Source organism: Scyliorhinus torazame, chromosome 7, assembly GCF_047496885.1.
Source record: "Scyliorhinus torazame isolate Kashiwa2021f chromosome 7, sScyTor2.1, whole genome shotgun sequence".
NCBI lineage: Eukaryota > Metazoa > Chordata > Chondrichthyes > Carcharhiniformes > Scyliorhinidae > Scyliorhinus > Scyliorhinus torazame.
Genome location: NC_092713.1, coordinates 477,276 through 491,362, shown reverse-complemented (window position 1 = coordinate 491,362; position 14,087 = coordinate 477,276). Strand labels below are relative to the sequence as shown.

Here is a 14,087-nt window from a genome sequence, read left to right as displayed (position 1 = left end):
CGGCACAGTGGAAATGCCACAGACGCCACAGCACAGCGGAATGTCACAGAGACGCCATGGCACAGTGGAAATATCACAGAGACGCCACGGCACTGTGGAAATGCCACAGAGACGCCACGGCACAGTGTAAATGCCACAGAGACGCCACGGCACAGTGGAAATGCCACAGAGACGCCACGGCACAGTGGAAATGCCACAGACGCCACGGCACATTGGAAATGCCACAGAGACGCCACTGGACAGCGGAAATGCCACAGATGCCATGGCACAGTGGAAATGCCACAGATGCCACGGCACAGTGGAAATGCCACAGACGCCACGGCACATTGGAAATCCCACAGAGACGCCACGGCACAGTAGAAATGCCACGGGACAGTGGAAATGCCACAGACGCCACGGCACAGTGGAAATGCCACAGAAACCATGGCACAGTGGAAATTCCACAGAGCCGCCATGGCACAGCGGAAATGTCACAGACGTCACGGCACAGTGGAAATGCCACAGAGGCCACGGCACAGCGGAAATGGCACAGAGACGCCACGGCACAGTGGAAATGCCACAGAGACACCATGGCACAGCAGAAATGCCACACACGCCACGGCACAGCGAAAATGCCACAGACGCCATGGCACAGTTGACATGCCACTGACGCCACGGCACAGCGGAAATGCCACAGAGACGCCACGGCACAGTGGAAATGCCACAGAGACGCCCTGACACAGCGGAAATGCCACAGACGCCACGGCACAGTGGAACAGAGAATCCATGGCACAGTGGAAATGCCACAGAGACGCCACGGCACAGTGTAAATGCCACAGAGCCACGACACAGTGGAAATGCCATAGACGCCACGGCACAGTGGGAATGCCATAGAGACGCCACGCCACAGTGGAAATGCCACAGAGACGCCACGGCACAGTGGAAATACCACAGACGCCACGGCACAGTGTAAATGCCACAGGCGCCACGGCACAGCGGAAATGCCACAGGCACCACGGTACAGCGGAAATGCCACAGAGACGCCACGGCACAGTGGGAATGCCAAAGAGACGCCACAGCACAGCGGAAATTCCACAGAGATGCCACGGCACAGTGGAAATGCCACAGAGACGCCACGGCACAGCGGAAATGCCACAGAGACGCCACGGCACAGTGGAAATGCCACAGAGACGCCACGGCACAGCGGAAATGCCACAGAGACGCCACGGCACAGTGGGAATGCCAAAGAGACGCCACAGCACAGCGGAAATTCCACAGAGATGACACGGCACAGTGGAAATGCCACAGAGACGCCACGGCACAGCGGAAATGCCACAGAGACGCCACGGCACAGCGGAAATGCCACAGATGCCACGGCACAGTGGAAATGCCACAGAGACGCAACGGCACAGCGGAAATGCCACAGACGCCACGGCACAGTGGAAATGCCACAGGCACCACGGTATAGCGGAAATGCCACAGAGACGCAACGGCACAGCGGAAATGCCACAGAGACGCCACGGCACAGCGGAAATGCCACGGACACCATGGCACAGTGGAAATGCCACAGAGACGCAACGGCACAGCGGAAATGCCACAGAGACGCCACGGCACAGTGGAAATGCCACAGATGCCACGGCACAGCGGAAATGCCACAGAGACGCCACGGTACAGCGGAAATGCCACAGACGCCACGGCACAGCGGAAATGCCACAGACGCCACGGCACAGCGGAAATGTCACAGAGACGCCACGGCACAGCGGAAATGCCACAGAGATGCCACGGCACAGCGGAAATGCCACAGAGATGCCACGGCACAGTGGAAATGCCATAGAGACGCCACGGCACAGTGGAAATGCCACAGGCACCACGGTATAGCGGAAATGCCACAGAGACGCAACGGCACAGCAGAAATGCCACAGAGACGCCACGGCACAGCGGAAATGCCACGGACACCATGGCACAGTGGAAATGCCACAGAGACGCCACGGCACAGCGGAAATGCCACAGAGACGCCACGGCACAGCGGAAATGCCACAGAGACACCACCGCACAGTGGAAATGCCACAGAGATGCCACGGCACAGCGGAAATGCCACAGATGCCACGGCACAGCGGAATTGCCACAGATGCCACAGCACAGTGGAAATGCCACAGAGACGCCACGGCACAGCGGAAATGCCACAGATGCCACGGCACAGTGGAAATGCCACAGACGCCACAGCACAGCAGAAATGCCACAGAGACGCCATGGCACAGTGGAAATGTGACAGAGACGCCACGGCACAGTGGAAATGCCACAGATGCCACGGTACAGCGGAAATGCCACAGAGACGCCACGGTACAGCGGAAATGCCACAGACGCCACGGCACAGCGGAAATGCCACAGACGCCACGGCACAGCGCAAATGTCACAGAGACGCCACGGCACAACGGAAATGCCACAGAGATGCCACGGCACAGCGGAAATGCCACAGAGATGCCACGGCACAGTGGAAATGCCATAGAGACGCCACGGCACAGTGGAAATGCCACAGGCACCACGGTATAGCGGAAATGCCACAGAGACGCAACGGCACAGCGGAAATGCCACAGAGACGCCACGGCACAGCGGAAATGCCACGGACACCATGGCACAGTGGAAATGCCACAGAGACGCCACGGCACAGCGGAAATGCCACAGAGACGCCACGGCACAGCGGAAATGCCACAGAGATGCCACGGCACAGCGGAAATGCCACAGATGCCACGGCACAGCGGAATTGCCACAGATGCCACAGCACAGTGGAAATGCCACAGAGACGCCACGGCACAGCGGAAATGCCACAGATGCCACGGCAAAGTGGAAATGCCACAGACGCCACAGCACAGTGGAAATGTGACAGAGACGCCACGGCACAGCGGAAATGCCACAGAGACGCCACGGCACAGCGGAAATGCCACAGAGACGCCCTGACACAGCGGAAATGCCACAGACGCCACGGCACAGTGGAACAGAGACTCCATGGCACAGTGGAAATGCCACAGAGACGCCACGGCACAGTGTAAATGCCACAGACGCCATGACACAGTGGAAATGCCATAGACGCCACGGCACAGTGGGAATGCCATAGAGACGCCACGCCACAGTGGAAATGCCACAGAGACGCCACGGCACAGTGGAAATGCCACAGACGCCACGGCACAGTGTAAATGCCACAGGCGCCACGGCACAGCGGAAATGCCACAGGCACCATGGTACAGCGGAAATGCCACAGAGACGCCACGGCACAGTGGGAATGCCAAACAGACGCCACATCACAGCGGAAATGCCACAGAGATGCCACGGCACAGTGGAAATGCCACAGAGACGCCACGGCACAGCGGAAATGCCACAGAGACGCCACGGCACAGTGGAAATGCCACAGAGACGCCACGGCACAGTGGAAATGCCACAGGCACCACGGTACAGCGGAAATGCCACAGAGACGCCACGGCACAGTGGAAATGCCACAGAGACACCACGGCACGGTGGAAATGTCACAGATGCCACGGCACAGCGGAAATGCCACAGATGCCACGGCACACTGGAAATGTCAATGAGACGCCACTGCACAGCGGAAATGCCACAGGCGCCACGGCACAGTGGAAATGCCACAGGCACCACGGTATAGCGGAAATGCCACAGAGACTCAACGGCACAGCGGAAATGCCACAGAGACGCCACGGCACAGCGGAAATGCCACGGACACCATGGCACAGTGGAAATGCCACAGAGACGCAACGGCACAGCGGAAATGCCACAGAGACGCCACGGCACAGTGGAAATGCCACAGATGCCACGGCACAGCGGAATTGCCACAGATGCCACGGCACAGTGGAAATGCCACAGAGACGCCACGGCACAGCGGAAATGCCACAGAGACGCCACGGTACAGCGGAAATGCCACAGACGCCACGGCACAGCGGAAATGCCACAGACGCCACGGCACAGCGGAAATGTCACGGAGACGGCACGGCACAGCGGAAATGCCACAGAGATGCCACGGCACAGCGGAAATGCCACAGAGACGCCACGGCACAGTGGAAATGCCATAGAGACGCCAAGGCACAGTGGAAATGCCACAGGCACCACGGTATAGCGGAAATGCCACAGAGACGCAACGGCACAGCGGAAATGCCACAGAGACGCCACGGCACAGCGGAAATGCCACGGACACCATGGCACAGTGGAAATGCCACAGAGACGCCACGGCACAGCGGAAATGCCACAGAGACGCCACGGCACAGCGGAAATGCCACAGAGACGCCACGCACAGCGGAAATGCCACAGAGACGCCACGGCACAGTGGAAATGCCACGGGACAGTGGAAATGCCACAGAGATGCCACGGCACAGCGGAAATGCCACAGACGCCATGGTACAGCGGAAATGCCACAGACGCCACGGCACAGTGGAAATGCCACAGACGCCACGGCACAGTGGAAATGCCACAGATGCCACGGCACAGCGGAATTGCCACAGACGCCACGGCACAGTGGAAATGCCACAGAGACGCCACGGCACAGCGGAAATGCCACAGAGACGCCACGGTACAGCAGAAATGCCACAGACGCCACGGCACAATGGAAATGCCACAGACGCCACAGCACAGCGGACTGCCACAGAGACGCCACGGCACAGTGGAAATGTCACAGAGACGCCACGGTACTGTGGAAATGCCACAGAGACGCCACGGCACAGTGTAAATGCCACAGAGACGCCACGGCACAGCGGAAATGCCACAGAGACGCCACGGCACAGCGGAAATGCCACAGAGACGCCACTGGACAGCGGAAATGCCACAGATGCCATGGCACAGTGGAAATGCCACAGACGCCACGGCACAGCGGAAATGCCACAGACGCCACGGCACAGCGGAAATGTCACAGAGACGGTACGGCACAGCGGAAATGCCACAGAGATGCCACGGCACAGCGGAAATGCCACAGAGACGCCACGGCACAGTGGAAATGCCATAGAGACGCCAAGGCACAGTGGAAATGCCACAGGCACCACGGTATAGCGGAAATGCCACAGAGACGCAACGGCACAGCGGAAATGCCACAGAGACGCCACGGCACAGCGGAAATGCCACGGACACCATGGCACAGTGGAAATGCCACAGAGACGCCACGGCACAGCGGAAATGCCACAGAGACGCCACGGCAAATCGGAAATGCCAAAGAGACGCCACGGCACAGCGGAAATGCCACAGAGACGCCACGGCACAGTGGAAATGCCACAGACACGCCACGGCACAGCGGAAATTCCACAGAGGCGCCACGGCACAGTGGAAATGCCACAGATGCCACGGCACAGTGGAAATGCCACAGAGATGCCACGGCACAGCGGAAATGCCACTGAGACGCCACGGTACATCGGAAATGCCACAGACGCCACGGCACAGTGGAAATGCCACAGACGCCACAGCACAGCGGAAATGCCACAGAGACGCCATGGCACCGTTGAAATGTCACAGAGACGCCACGGCACAGTGGAAATGCCACAGAGACGCCACGGCACAGTGGAAATGCCACAGAGACGCCACGGCACAGTGGAAATGCCACAGACGCCACGGCACATTGGAAATGCCACAGAGACGCCACGGCACAGCGGAAATGCCACAGAGACGCCACTCCACAGCGGAAATGCCACAGACGCATGGCACAGTGGAAATGCCACAGATGCCACGGCACAGTGGAAATGCCACCGACGCCACGGCCCATTGGAAATGCCACAGAGACGCCACGGCACAGTGGAAATGCCACAGATGCCACGGCACAGTGGAAATGCCACAGACGCCATGGCACAGCAGAAATGCCACAGACCCCACGGCACAGTGGAAATGCCACAGAGATGCCACGGCACAGCGGAAATGCCACGGAGATGCCACGGCACAGTGGAAATGCCACAGAGATGCCACGGCACAGTGGAAATGCCACAGATGCCACGGCACAGTGGAAATGCCACAGAGACGCCATGGCACAGCGGAAATGCCACAGATGCCACTGCACAGTGGAAATGCCACAGAGACTCCATGACACAGCGGAAATGCCACAGAGATGCCATGGCACAGTGGAAATGCCACAGAGACGCCACGGCACAGTGGAAATGCCACAGACTCCACGGCACAGCGGAAATGCCACAGAGACGCCACGGCACAGCGGAAATGCCACAGACGCCACGGCACAGCGGAAATGCCACAGAGATGCCACGGCACAGCGGAAATGCCACAGACGCCACGGCACAGTGGAAATGCCACAGACGCCACGGCACAGCGGAAATGCCACAGAAACGCCACGGCACAGTGGAAATGCCACAGAGACGCCGCGGCACAGTGGAAATGCCACAGAGACGCCACAGCACAGCGGAAATGCCACAGAGACGCCACGGCACAGTGGAAATGCCACAGAGATGCCACGGCACATTGGAAATGCCACAGAGACGCCACGGCACAGTGGAAATGCCACAGGCACCACGGTACAGCGGAAATGCCACAGAGACGCCACGGCACAGTGGAAATGCCACAGAGATGCCACGGCACATTGGAAATGCCACAGAGACGCCACGGCACAATGGAAATGCCACAGGCACCACGGTACAGCGGAAATGCCACAGAGACGCCACGGCACAGTGGAAATGCCACAGAGATGCCACGGCACATTGGAAATGCCACAAAGACACCACGGCACTGTGGAAATGCCACAGAGACGCCACGGCACAGCGGAAATGCCACAGACACCACGGCACAGCGGAAATGCCACAGACGCCATGGCACAGTTGAAATGCCACAGACGCCACGGCACAGCGGAAATGCCACAGAGATGCCACGGCACAGTGGAAATGCCACAGAGATGCCACGGCACAGTGGAAATGCCACAGATGCCACGGCACAGTGGAAATGCCATAGAGATGCCATGGCACAGTGGAAATGCCACAGATGCCACGGCACAGTGGAAATGCTACAGAGACTCCATGACACAGCGGAAATGCCACAGAGATGCCATGGCACAGTGGAAATGCCACAGAGACGCCACGGCACAGTGGAAATGCCACAGACGCCACGGCACAGTGGAAATGCCACAGACGCCACGGCACAGTGGAAATGCCACAGAGACGCCACGGCACAGTGGAAATGGCTCAGAGACGCCACGGCACAGCGGAAATGCCACAGACGCCATGGCACAGTTGAAATGCCATAGACGCCACGGCTCAGCGGAAATGCCACAGAGATGCCACGGCACAGTGGAAATGCCACAGAGATGCCACGGCACAGTGGAAATGCCACAGATGCCACGGCACAGTGGAAATGCCATCGAGATGCCATGGCACAGCGGAAATGCCACAGATGCCACGGCACAGTGGAAATGCCACAGAGACTCCATGACACAGTGGAAATGCCACAGAGACGCCATGGCACAGTGGAAATGCCACAGAGATGCCATGGCACAGTGGAAATGCCACAGAGACGCCATGGCACAGTGGAAATGCCACAGACGCCACGGCACAGTGGAAATGCCACAGACGCCACGGCACAGTGGAAATGCCACAGAGACGCCACGGCACAGTGGACATGCCACAGAGACGCCACGGCACAGTGGAAATGCCACAGACGCCACGGCACAGTGTAAATGCCACAGGCGCCACGGCACAGCGGAAATGCCACAGAGACGCCACGGCACAGCGGAAATGCCACAGAGACGCCATGGTGCAGTGGAAATGCCACAGACGCCACGGCACAGTGGAAATGCCACAGACGCCATGGCACAGTGGAAATGCCACAGACGCCACGGCACAGCAGAAATGCCACAGAGACGCCACGGCACAGTGGAAATGCCACAGGTGCCACGGCACAGCGGAAATGCCACAGACGCCATGGCTCAGTGGAAATGCCACAGATGCCACGGCACAGCGGAAATGCCACAGAGACGCCACGGCACAGCGGAAATGCCACAGACGCCACGGCACAGCGGAAATGCCACAGAGACGCCACGGCACAGTGCAAATGCCACAGACGACACGGCACAGCGGAAATGCCACAGAGACGCCACGGCACATCGGAAATGCCACAGAGACGCCACGGCACAGCGGAAATGCCACAGAGACGCCACGGCACAGCGGAAATGCCACAGAGACGCCACGGTGCAGTGGAAATGCCACAGACACCACGGCACAGTGGAAATGCCACAGATGCCACGGCACAGCAGAAATGCCACAGAGACGCCACGGCACAGCGGAAATGCCACAGACGCCACGGCACAGCGGAAATGCCACAGACGCCATGGCACAGTGGAAATGCCACAGACGCCACGGCACAGCGGAAATGCCACAGACGCCACGGCACAGCGGAAATGCCACAGACGCCACGGCACAGCGGAAATGCCACAGAGACGCCACTGCACAGCGGAAATGCCACAGAGACGCCACGGCACAGCGGAAATGCCACAGAGACACCACGGCACAGCGGAAATGCCACAGAGACGCCATGGTGCAGTGGAAATGCCACAGATGCCCCGGCACAGTGGAAATGCCACAGACGCCACGGCACAGCAGAAATGCCACAGAGACGCCACGGCACAGTGGAAATGCCACAGACGCCACGGCACAGCGGAAATGCCACAGAGATGCCATGGCACAGTGGAAATGCCACAGATGCCACGGCACAGCGGAATTGCCACAGATGCCACGGCACAGTGGAAATGCCACAGAGATGCCACGGCACAGCGGAAATGCCACTGAGACGCCACGGTACATCGGAAATGCCACAGACGCCACGGCACAGTGGAAATGCCACAGACGCCACAGCACAGCGGAAATGCCACAGAGACGCCATGGCACCGTTGAAATGTCACAGAGACGCCACGGCACAATGGAAATGCCACAGAGACGCCACGGCACAGTGGAAATGCCACAGAGACACCACGGCACAGTGGAAATGCCACAGACGCCACGGCACATTGGAAATGCCACAGAGACGCCACGGCACAGCGGAAATGCCACGGACACCATGGCACAGTGGAAATGCCACAGAGACGCAACGGCACAGCGGAAATGCCACAGAGACGCCACGGCACAGTGGAAATGCCACAGATGCCACGGCACAGAGGAATTGCCACAGATGCCACGGCACAGTGGAAATGCCACAGAGACGCCACGGCACAGCGGAAATGCCACAGAGACGCCACAGTACAGCGGAAATGCCACAGACGCCACGGCACAGCGGAAATGCCACAGACGCCACGGCACAGCGGAAATGTCACAGAGACGGTACGGCACAGCGGAAATGCCACAGAGATGCCACGGCACAGCGGAAATGCCACAGAGACGCCACGGCACAGTGGAAATGCCATAGAGACGCCAAGGCACAGTGGAAATGCCACAGGCACCACGGTATAGCGGAAATGCCACAGAGACGCAACGGCACAGCGGAAATGCCACAGAGACGCCACGGCACAGCGGAAATGCCACGGACACCATGGCACAGTGGAAATGCCACAGAGACGCCACGGCACAGCGGAAATGCCACAGAGACGCCACGGCACAGCGGAAATGCCACAGAGACGCCACGGCACAGCGGAAATGCCACAGAGACGCCACGGCACAGTGGAAATGCCACAGACACGCCACGGCACAGCGGAAATTCCACAGAGGCGCCACGGCACAGTGGAAATGCCACAGATGCCACGGCACAGTGGAAATGCCACAGAGATGCCACGGCACAGCGGAAATGCCACTGAGACGCCACGGTACATCGGAAATGCCACAGACGCCACGGCACAGTGGAAATGCCACAGACGCCACAGCACAGCGGAAATGCCACAGAGACGCCATGGCACCGTTGAAATGTCACAGAGACGCCACGGCACAGTGGAAATGCCACAGAGACGCCACGGCACAGTGGAAATGCCACAGAGACGCCACGGCACAGTGGAAATGCCACAGACGCCACGGCACATTGGAAATGCCACAGAGACGCCACGGCACAGCGGAAATGCCACAGAGACGCCACTCCACAGCGGAAATGCCACAGACGCATGGCACAGTGGAAATGCCACAGATGCCACGGCACAGTGGAAATGCCACCGACGCCACGGCCCATTGGAAATGCCACAGAGACGCCACGGCACAGTGGAAATGCCACAGATGCCACGGCACAGTGGAAATGCCACAGACGCCATGGCACAGCAGAAATGCCACAGATGCCACGGCACAGTGGAAATGCCACAGAGATGCCACGGCACAGCGGAAATGCCACGGAGATGCCACGGCACAGTGGAAATGCCACAGAGATGCCACGGCACAGTGGAAATGCCACAGATGCCACGGCACAGTGGAAATGCCACAGAGACGCCATGGCACAGCGGAAATGCCACAGATGCCACTGCACAGTGGAAATGCCACAGAGACTCCATGACACAGCGGAAATGCCACAGAGATGCCATGGCACAGTGGAAATGCCACAGAGACGCCACGGCACAGTGGAAATGCCACAGACTCCACGGCACAGCGGAAATGCCACAGAGACGCCACGGCACAGCGGAAATGCCACAGACGCCACGGCACAGCGGAAATGCCACAGAGATGCCACGGCACAGCGGAAATGCCACAGACGCCACGGCACAGTGGAAATGCCACAGACGCCACGGCACAGCGGAAATGCCACAGAAACGCCACGGCACAGTGGAAATGCCACAGAGACGCCGCGGCACAGTGGAAATGCCACAGAGACGCCACGGCACAGCGGAAATGCCACAGAGACGCCACGGCACAGTGGAAATGCCACAGAGATGCCACGGCACATTGGAAATGCCACAGAGACGCCACGGCACAGTGGAAATGCCACAGGCACCACGGTACAGCGGAAATGCCACAGAGACGCCACGGCACAGTGGAAATGCCACAGAGATGCCACGGCACATTGGAAATGCCACAGAGACGCCACGGCACAATGGAAATGCCACAGGCACCACGGTACAGCGGAAATGCCACAGAGACGCCACGGCACAGTGGAAATGCCACAGAGATGCCACGGCACATTGGAAATGCCACAAAGACACCACGGCACTGTGGAAATGCCACAGAGACGCCACGGCACAGCGGAAATGCCACAGACACCACGGCACAGCGGAAATGCCACAGACGCCATGGCACAGTTGAAATGCCACAGACGCCACGGCACAGCGGAAATGCCACAGAGATGCCACGGCACAGTGGAAATGCCACAGAGATGCCACGGCACAGTGGAAATGCCACAGATGCCACGGCACAGTGGAAATGCCATAGAGATGCCATGGCACAGCGGAAATGCCACAGATGCCACGGCACAGTGGAAATGCTACAGAGACTCCATGACACAGCGGAAATGCCACAGAGATGCCATGGCACAGTGGAAATGCCACAGAGACGCCACGGCACAGTGGAAATGCCACAGACGCCACGGCACAGTGGAAATGCCACAGACGCCACGGCACAGTGGAAATGCCACAGAGACGCCACGGCACAGTGGAAATGGCTCAGAGACGCCACGGCACAGCGGAAATGCCACAGACGCCATGGCACAGTTGAAATGCCATAGACGCCACGGCTCAGCGGAAATGCCACAGAGATGCCACGGCACAGTGGAAATGCCACAGAGATGCCACGGCACAGTGGAAATGCCACAGATGCCACGGCACAGTGGAAATGCCACAGAGACTCCATGACACAGTGGAAATGCCACAGAGACGCCATGGCACAGTGGAAATGCCACAGAGATGCCATGGCACAGTGGAAATGCCACAGAGACGCCATGGCACAGTGGAAATGCCACAGACGCCACGGCACAGTGGAAATGCCACAGACGCCACGGCACAGTGGAAATGCCACAGAGACGCCACGGCACAGTGGACATGCCACAGAGACGCCACGGCACAGTGGAAATGCCACAGACGCCACGGCACAGTGTAAATGCCACAGGCGCCACGGCACAGCGGAAATGCCACAGAGACGCCACGGCACAGCGGAAATGCCACAGAGACGCCATGGTGCAGTGGAAATGCCACAGACGCCACGGCACAGTGGAAATGCCACAGACGCCATGGCACAGTGGAAATGCCACAGACGCCACGGCACAGCAGAAATGCCACAGAGACGCCACGGCACAGTGGAAATGCCACAGGCGCCACGGCACAGCGGAAATGCCACAGACGCCATGGCTCAGTGGAAATGCCACAGACGCCACGGCACAGCGGAAATGCCACAGAGACGCCACGGCACAGCGGAAATGCCACAGACGCCACGGCACAGCGGAAATGCCACAGAGACGCCACGGCACAGTGCAAATGCCACAGACGCCACGGCACAGCGGAAATGCCACAGAGACGCCACGGCACATCGGAAATGCCACAGAGACGCCATGGCACAGCGGAAATGCCACAGAGACGCCACGGCACAGCGGAAATGCCACAGAGACGCCACGGTGCAGTGGAAATGCCACAGACACCACGGCACAGTGGAAATGCCACAGATGCCACGGCACAGCAGAAATGCCACAGAGACGCCACGGCACAGCGGAAATGCCACAGACGCCACGGCACAGCGGAAATGCCACAGACGCCATGGCACAGTGGAAATGCCACAGACGCCACGGCACAGCGGAAATGCCACAGACGCCACGGCACAGCGGAAATGCCACAGACGCCACGGCACAGCGGAAATGCCACAGAGACGCCACTGCACAGCGGAAATGCCACAGAGACGCCACGGCACAGCGGAAATGCCACAGAGACACCACGGCACAGCGGAAATGCCACAGAGACGCCATGGTGCAGTGGAAACGCCACAGATGCCCCGGCACAGTGGAAATGCCACAGACGCCACGGCACAGCAGAAATGCCACAGAGACGCCACGGCACAGTGGAAATGCCACAGACGCCACGGCACAGCGGAAATGCCACAGAGATGCCATGGCACAGTGGAAATGCCACAGACGCCACGGCACAGCGGAAATGCCACAGACGCCATGGCACAGTGGAAATGCCACAGACGCCACGGCACAGCAGAAATGCCACAGAGACGCCACGGCACAGTGGAAATGCCACAGACGCCACGGCACAGCGGAAATGCCACAGAGATGCCATGGCACAGTGGAAATGCCACAGACGCCACGGCACAGCGGAAATGCCACAGACGCCATGGCACAGTGGAAATGCCACAGACGCCGCGGCACAGCGGAAATGCCACAGAGATGCCACGGCACAGCGGAAATGCCACTGACGCCACGGCGCAGCGGAAATGCCACAGAGACGCCACGCACAGTGGAAATGCCACAGATGCCACGGCACAGCGGAAATGCCACAGACGCCATGGCACAGTGGAAATGCCACAGACGCCACGGCACAGTGGAAATGCCACAGACGCCACGGCACAGCGGAAATGCCACAGACGCCACGGCACAGCGGAAATGCCACAGACGCCATGGCATAGTGGAAATGCCACAGACGCCACGGCACAGCGGAAATGCCACAGACGCCACGGCACAGCGGAAATGCCACAGACGCCATGGCACAGCGGAAATGCCACAGATGCCACGGCACAGTGGAAATGCCACAAGACGCCATGGCACAGTGGAAATGCCACAGAGATGCCACGGAGCAGTGGAAATGCCACAGACGCCACGGCACAGCGGAAATGCCACAGACGCCATGGCACAGTGGAAATGCCACAGACGCCACGGCACAGCGGAAATGCCACAGACGCCACGGCACAGCGGAAATGCCACAGAGACACCACGGCACAGCGGAAATGCCACAGAGATGCCACGGCACAGCGGAAATGCCACAGAGACGCCACGGCACAGCGGAAATGCCACAGAGACGCCACGGCACAGTGGAAATGCGACAGAGACGCCACGGCACAGCGGAAATGCCACAGAGATGCCACGGCACAGCGGAAATGCCACAGAGACGCCACGGCACAGCGGAAATGCCACAGAGACGCCACGGCACAGCTGATTCCACATTGAAGTTCGGGTTGACTGTTAGACATTCAAAGGTTTCGGGTTTGTGTCCTGGCAGGATCATTAATTTGGAGGGGCGGCACAGTGGTTAG

The 14,087-nt window shown here is 59.3% G+C and overlaps 1 protein-coding gene across 3 annotated transcripts in view; it reads right to left on the bottom strand.

Annotated features, from left to right (window-relative positions):
- Positions 1 to 14,087, bottom strand: part of LOC140426002 (noelin-3-like) — a 703,970-nt gene that overhangs the window by 231,263 nt on the left and 458,620 nt on the right. The gene's annotated exons all lie outside the window — the stretch shown is intronic.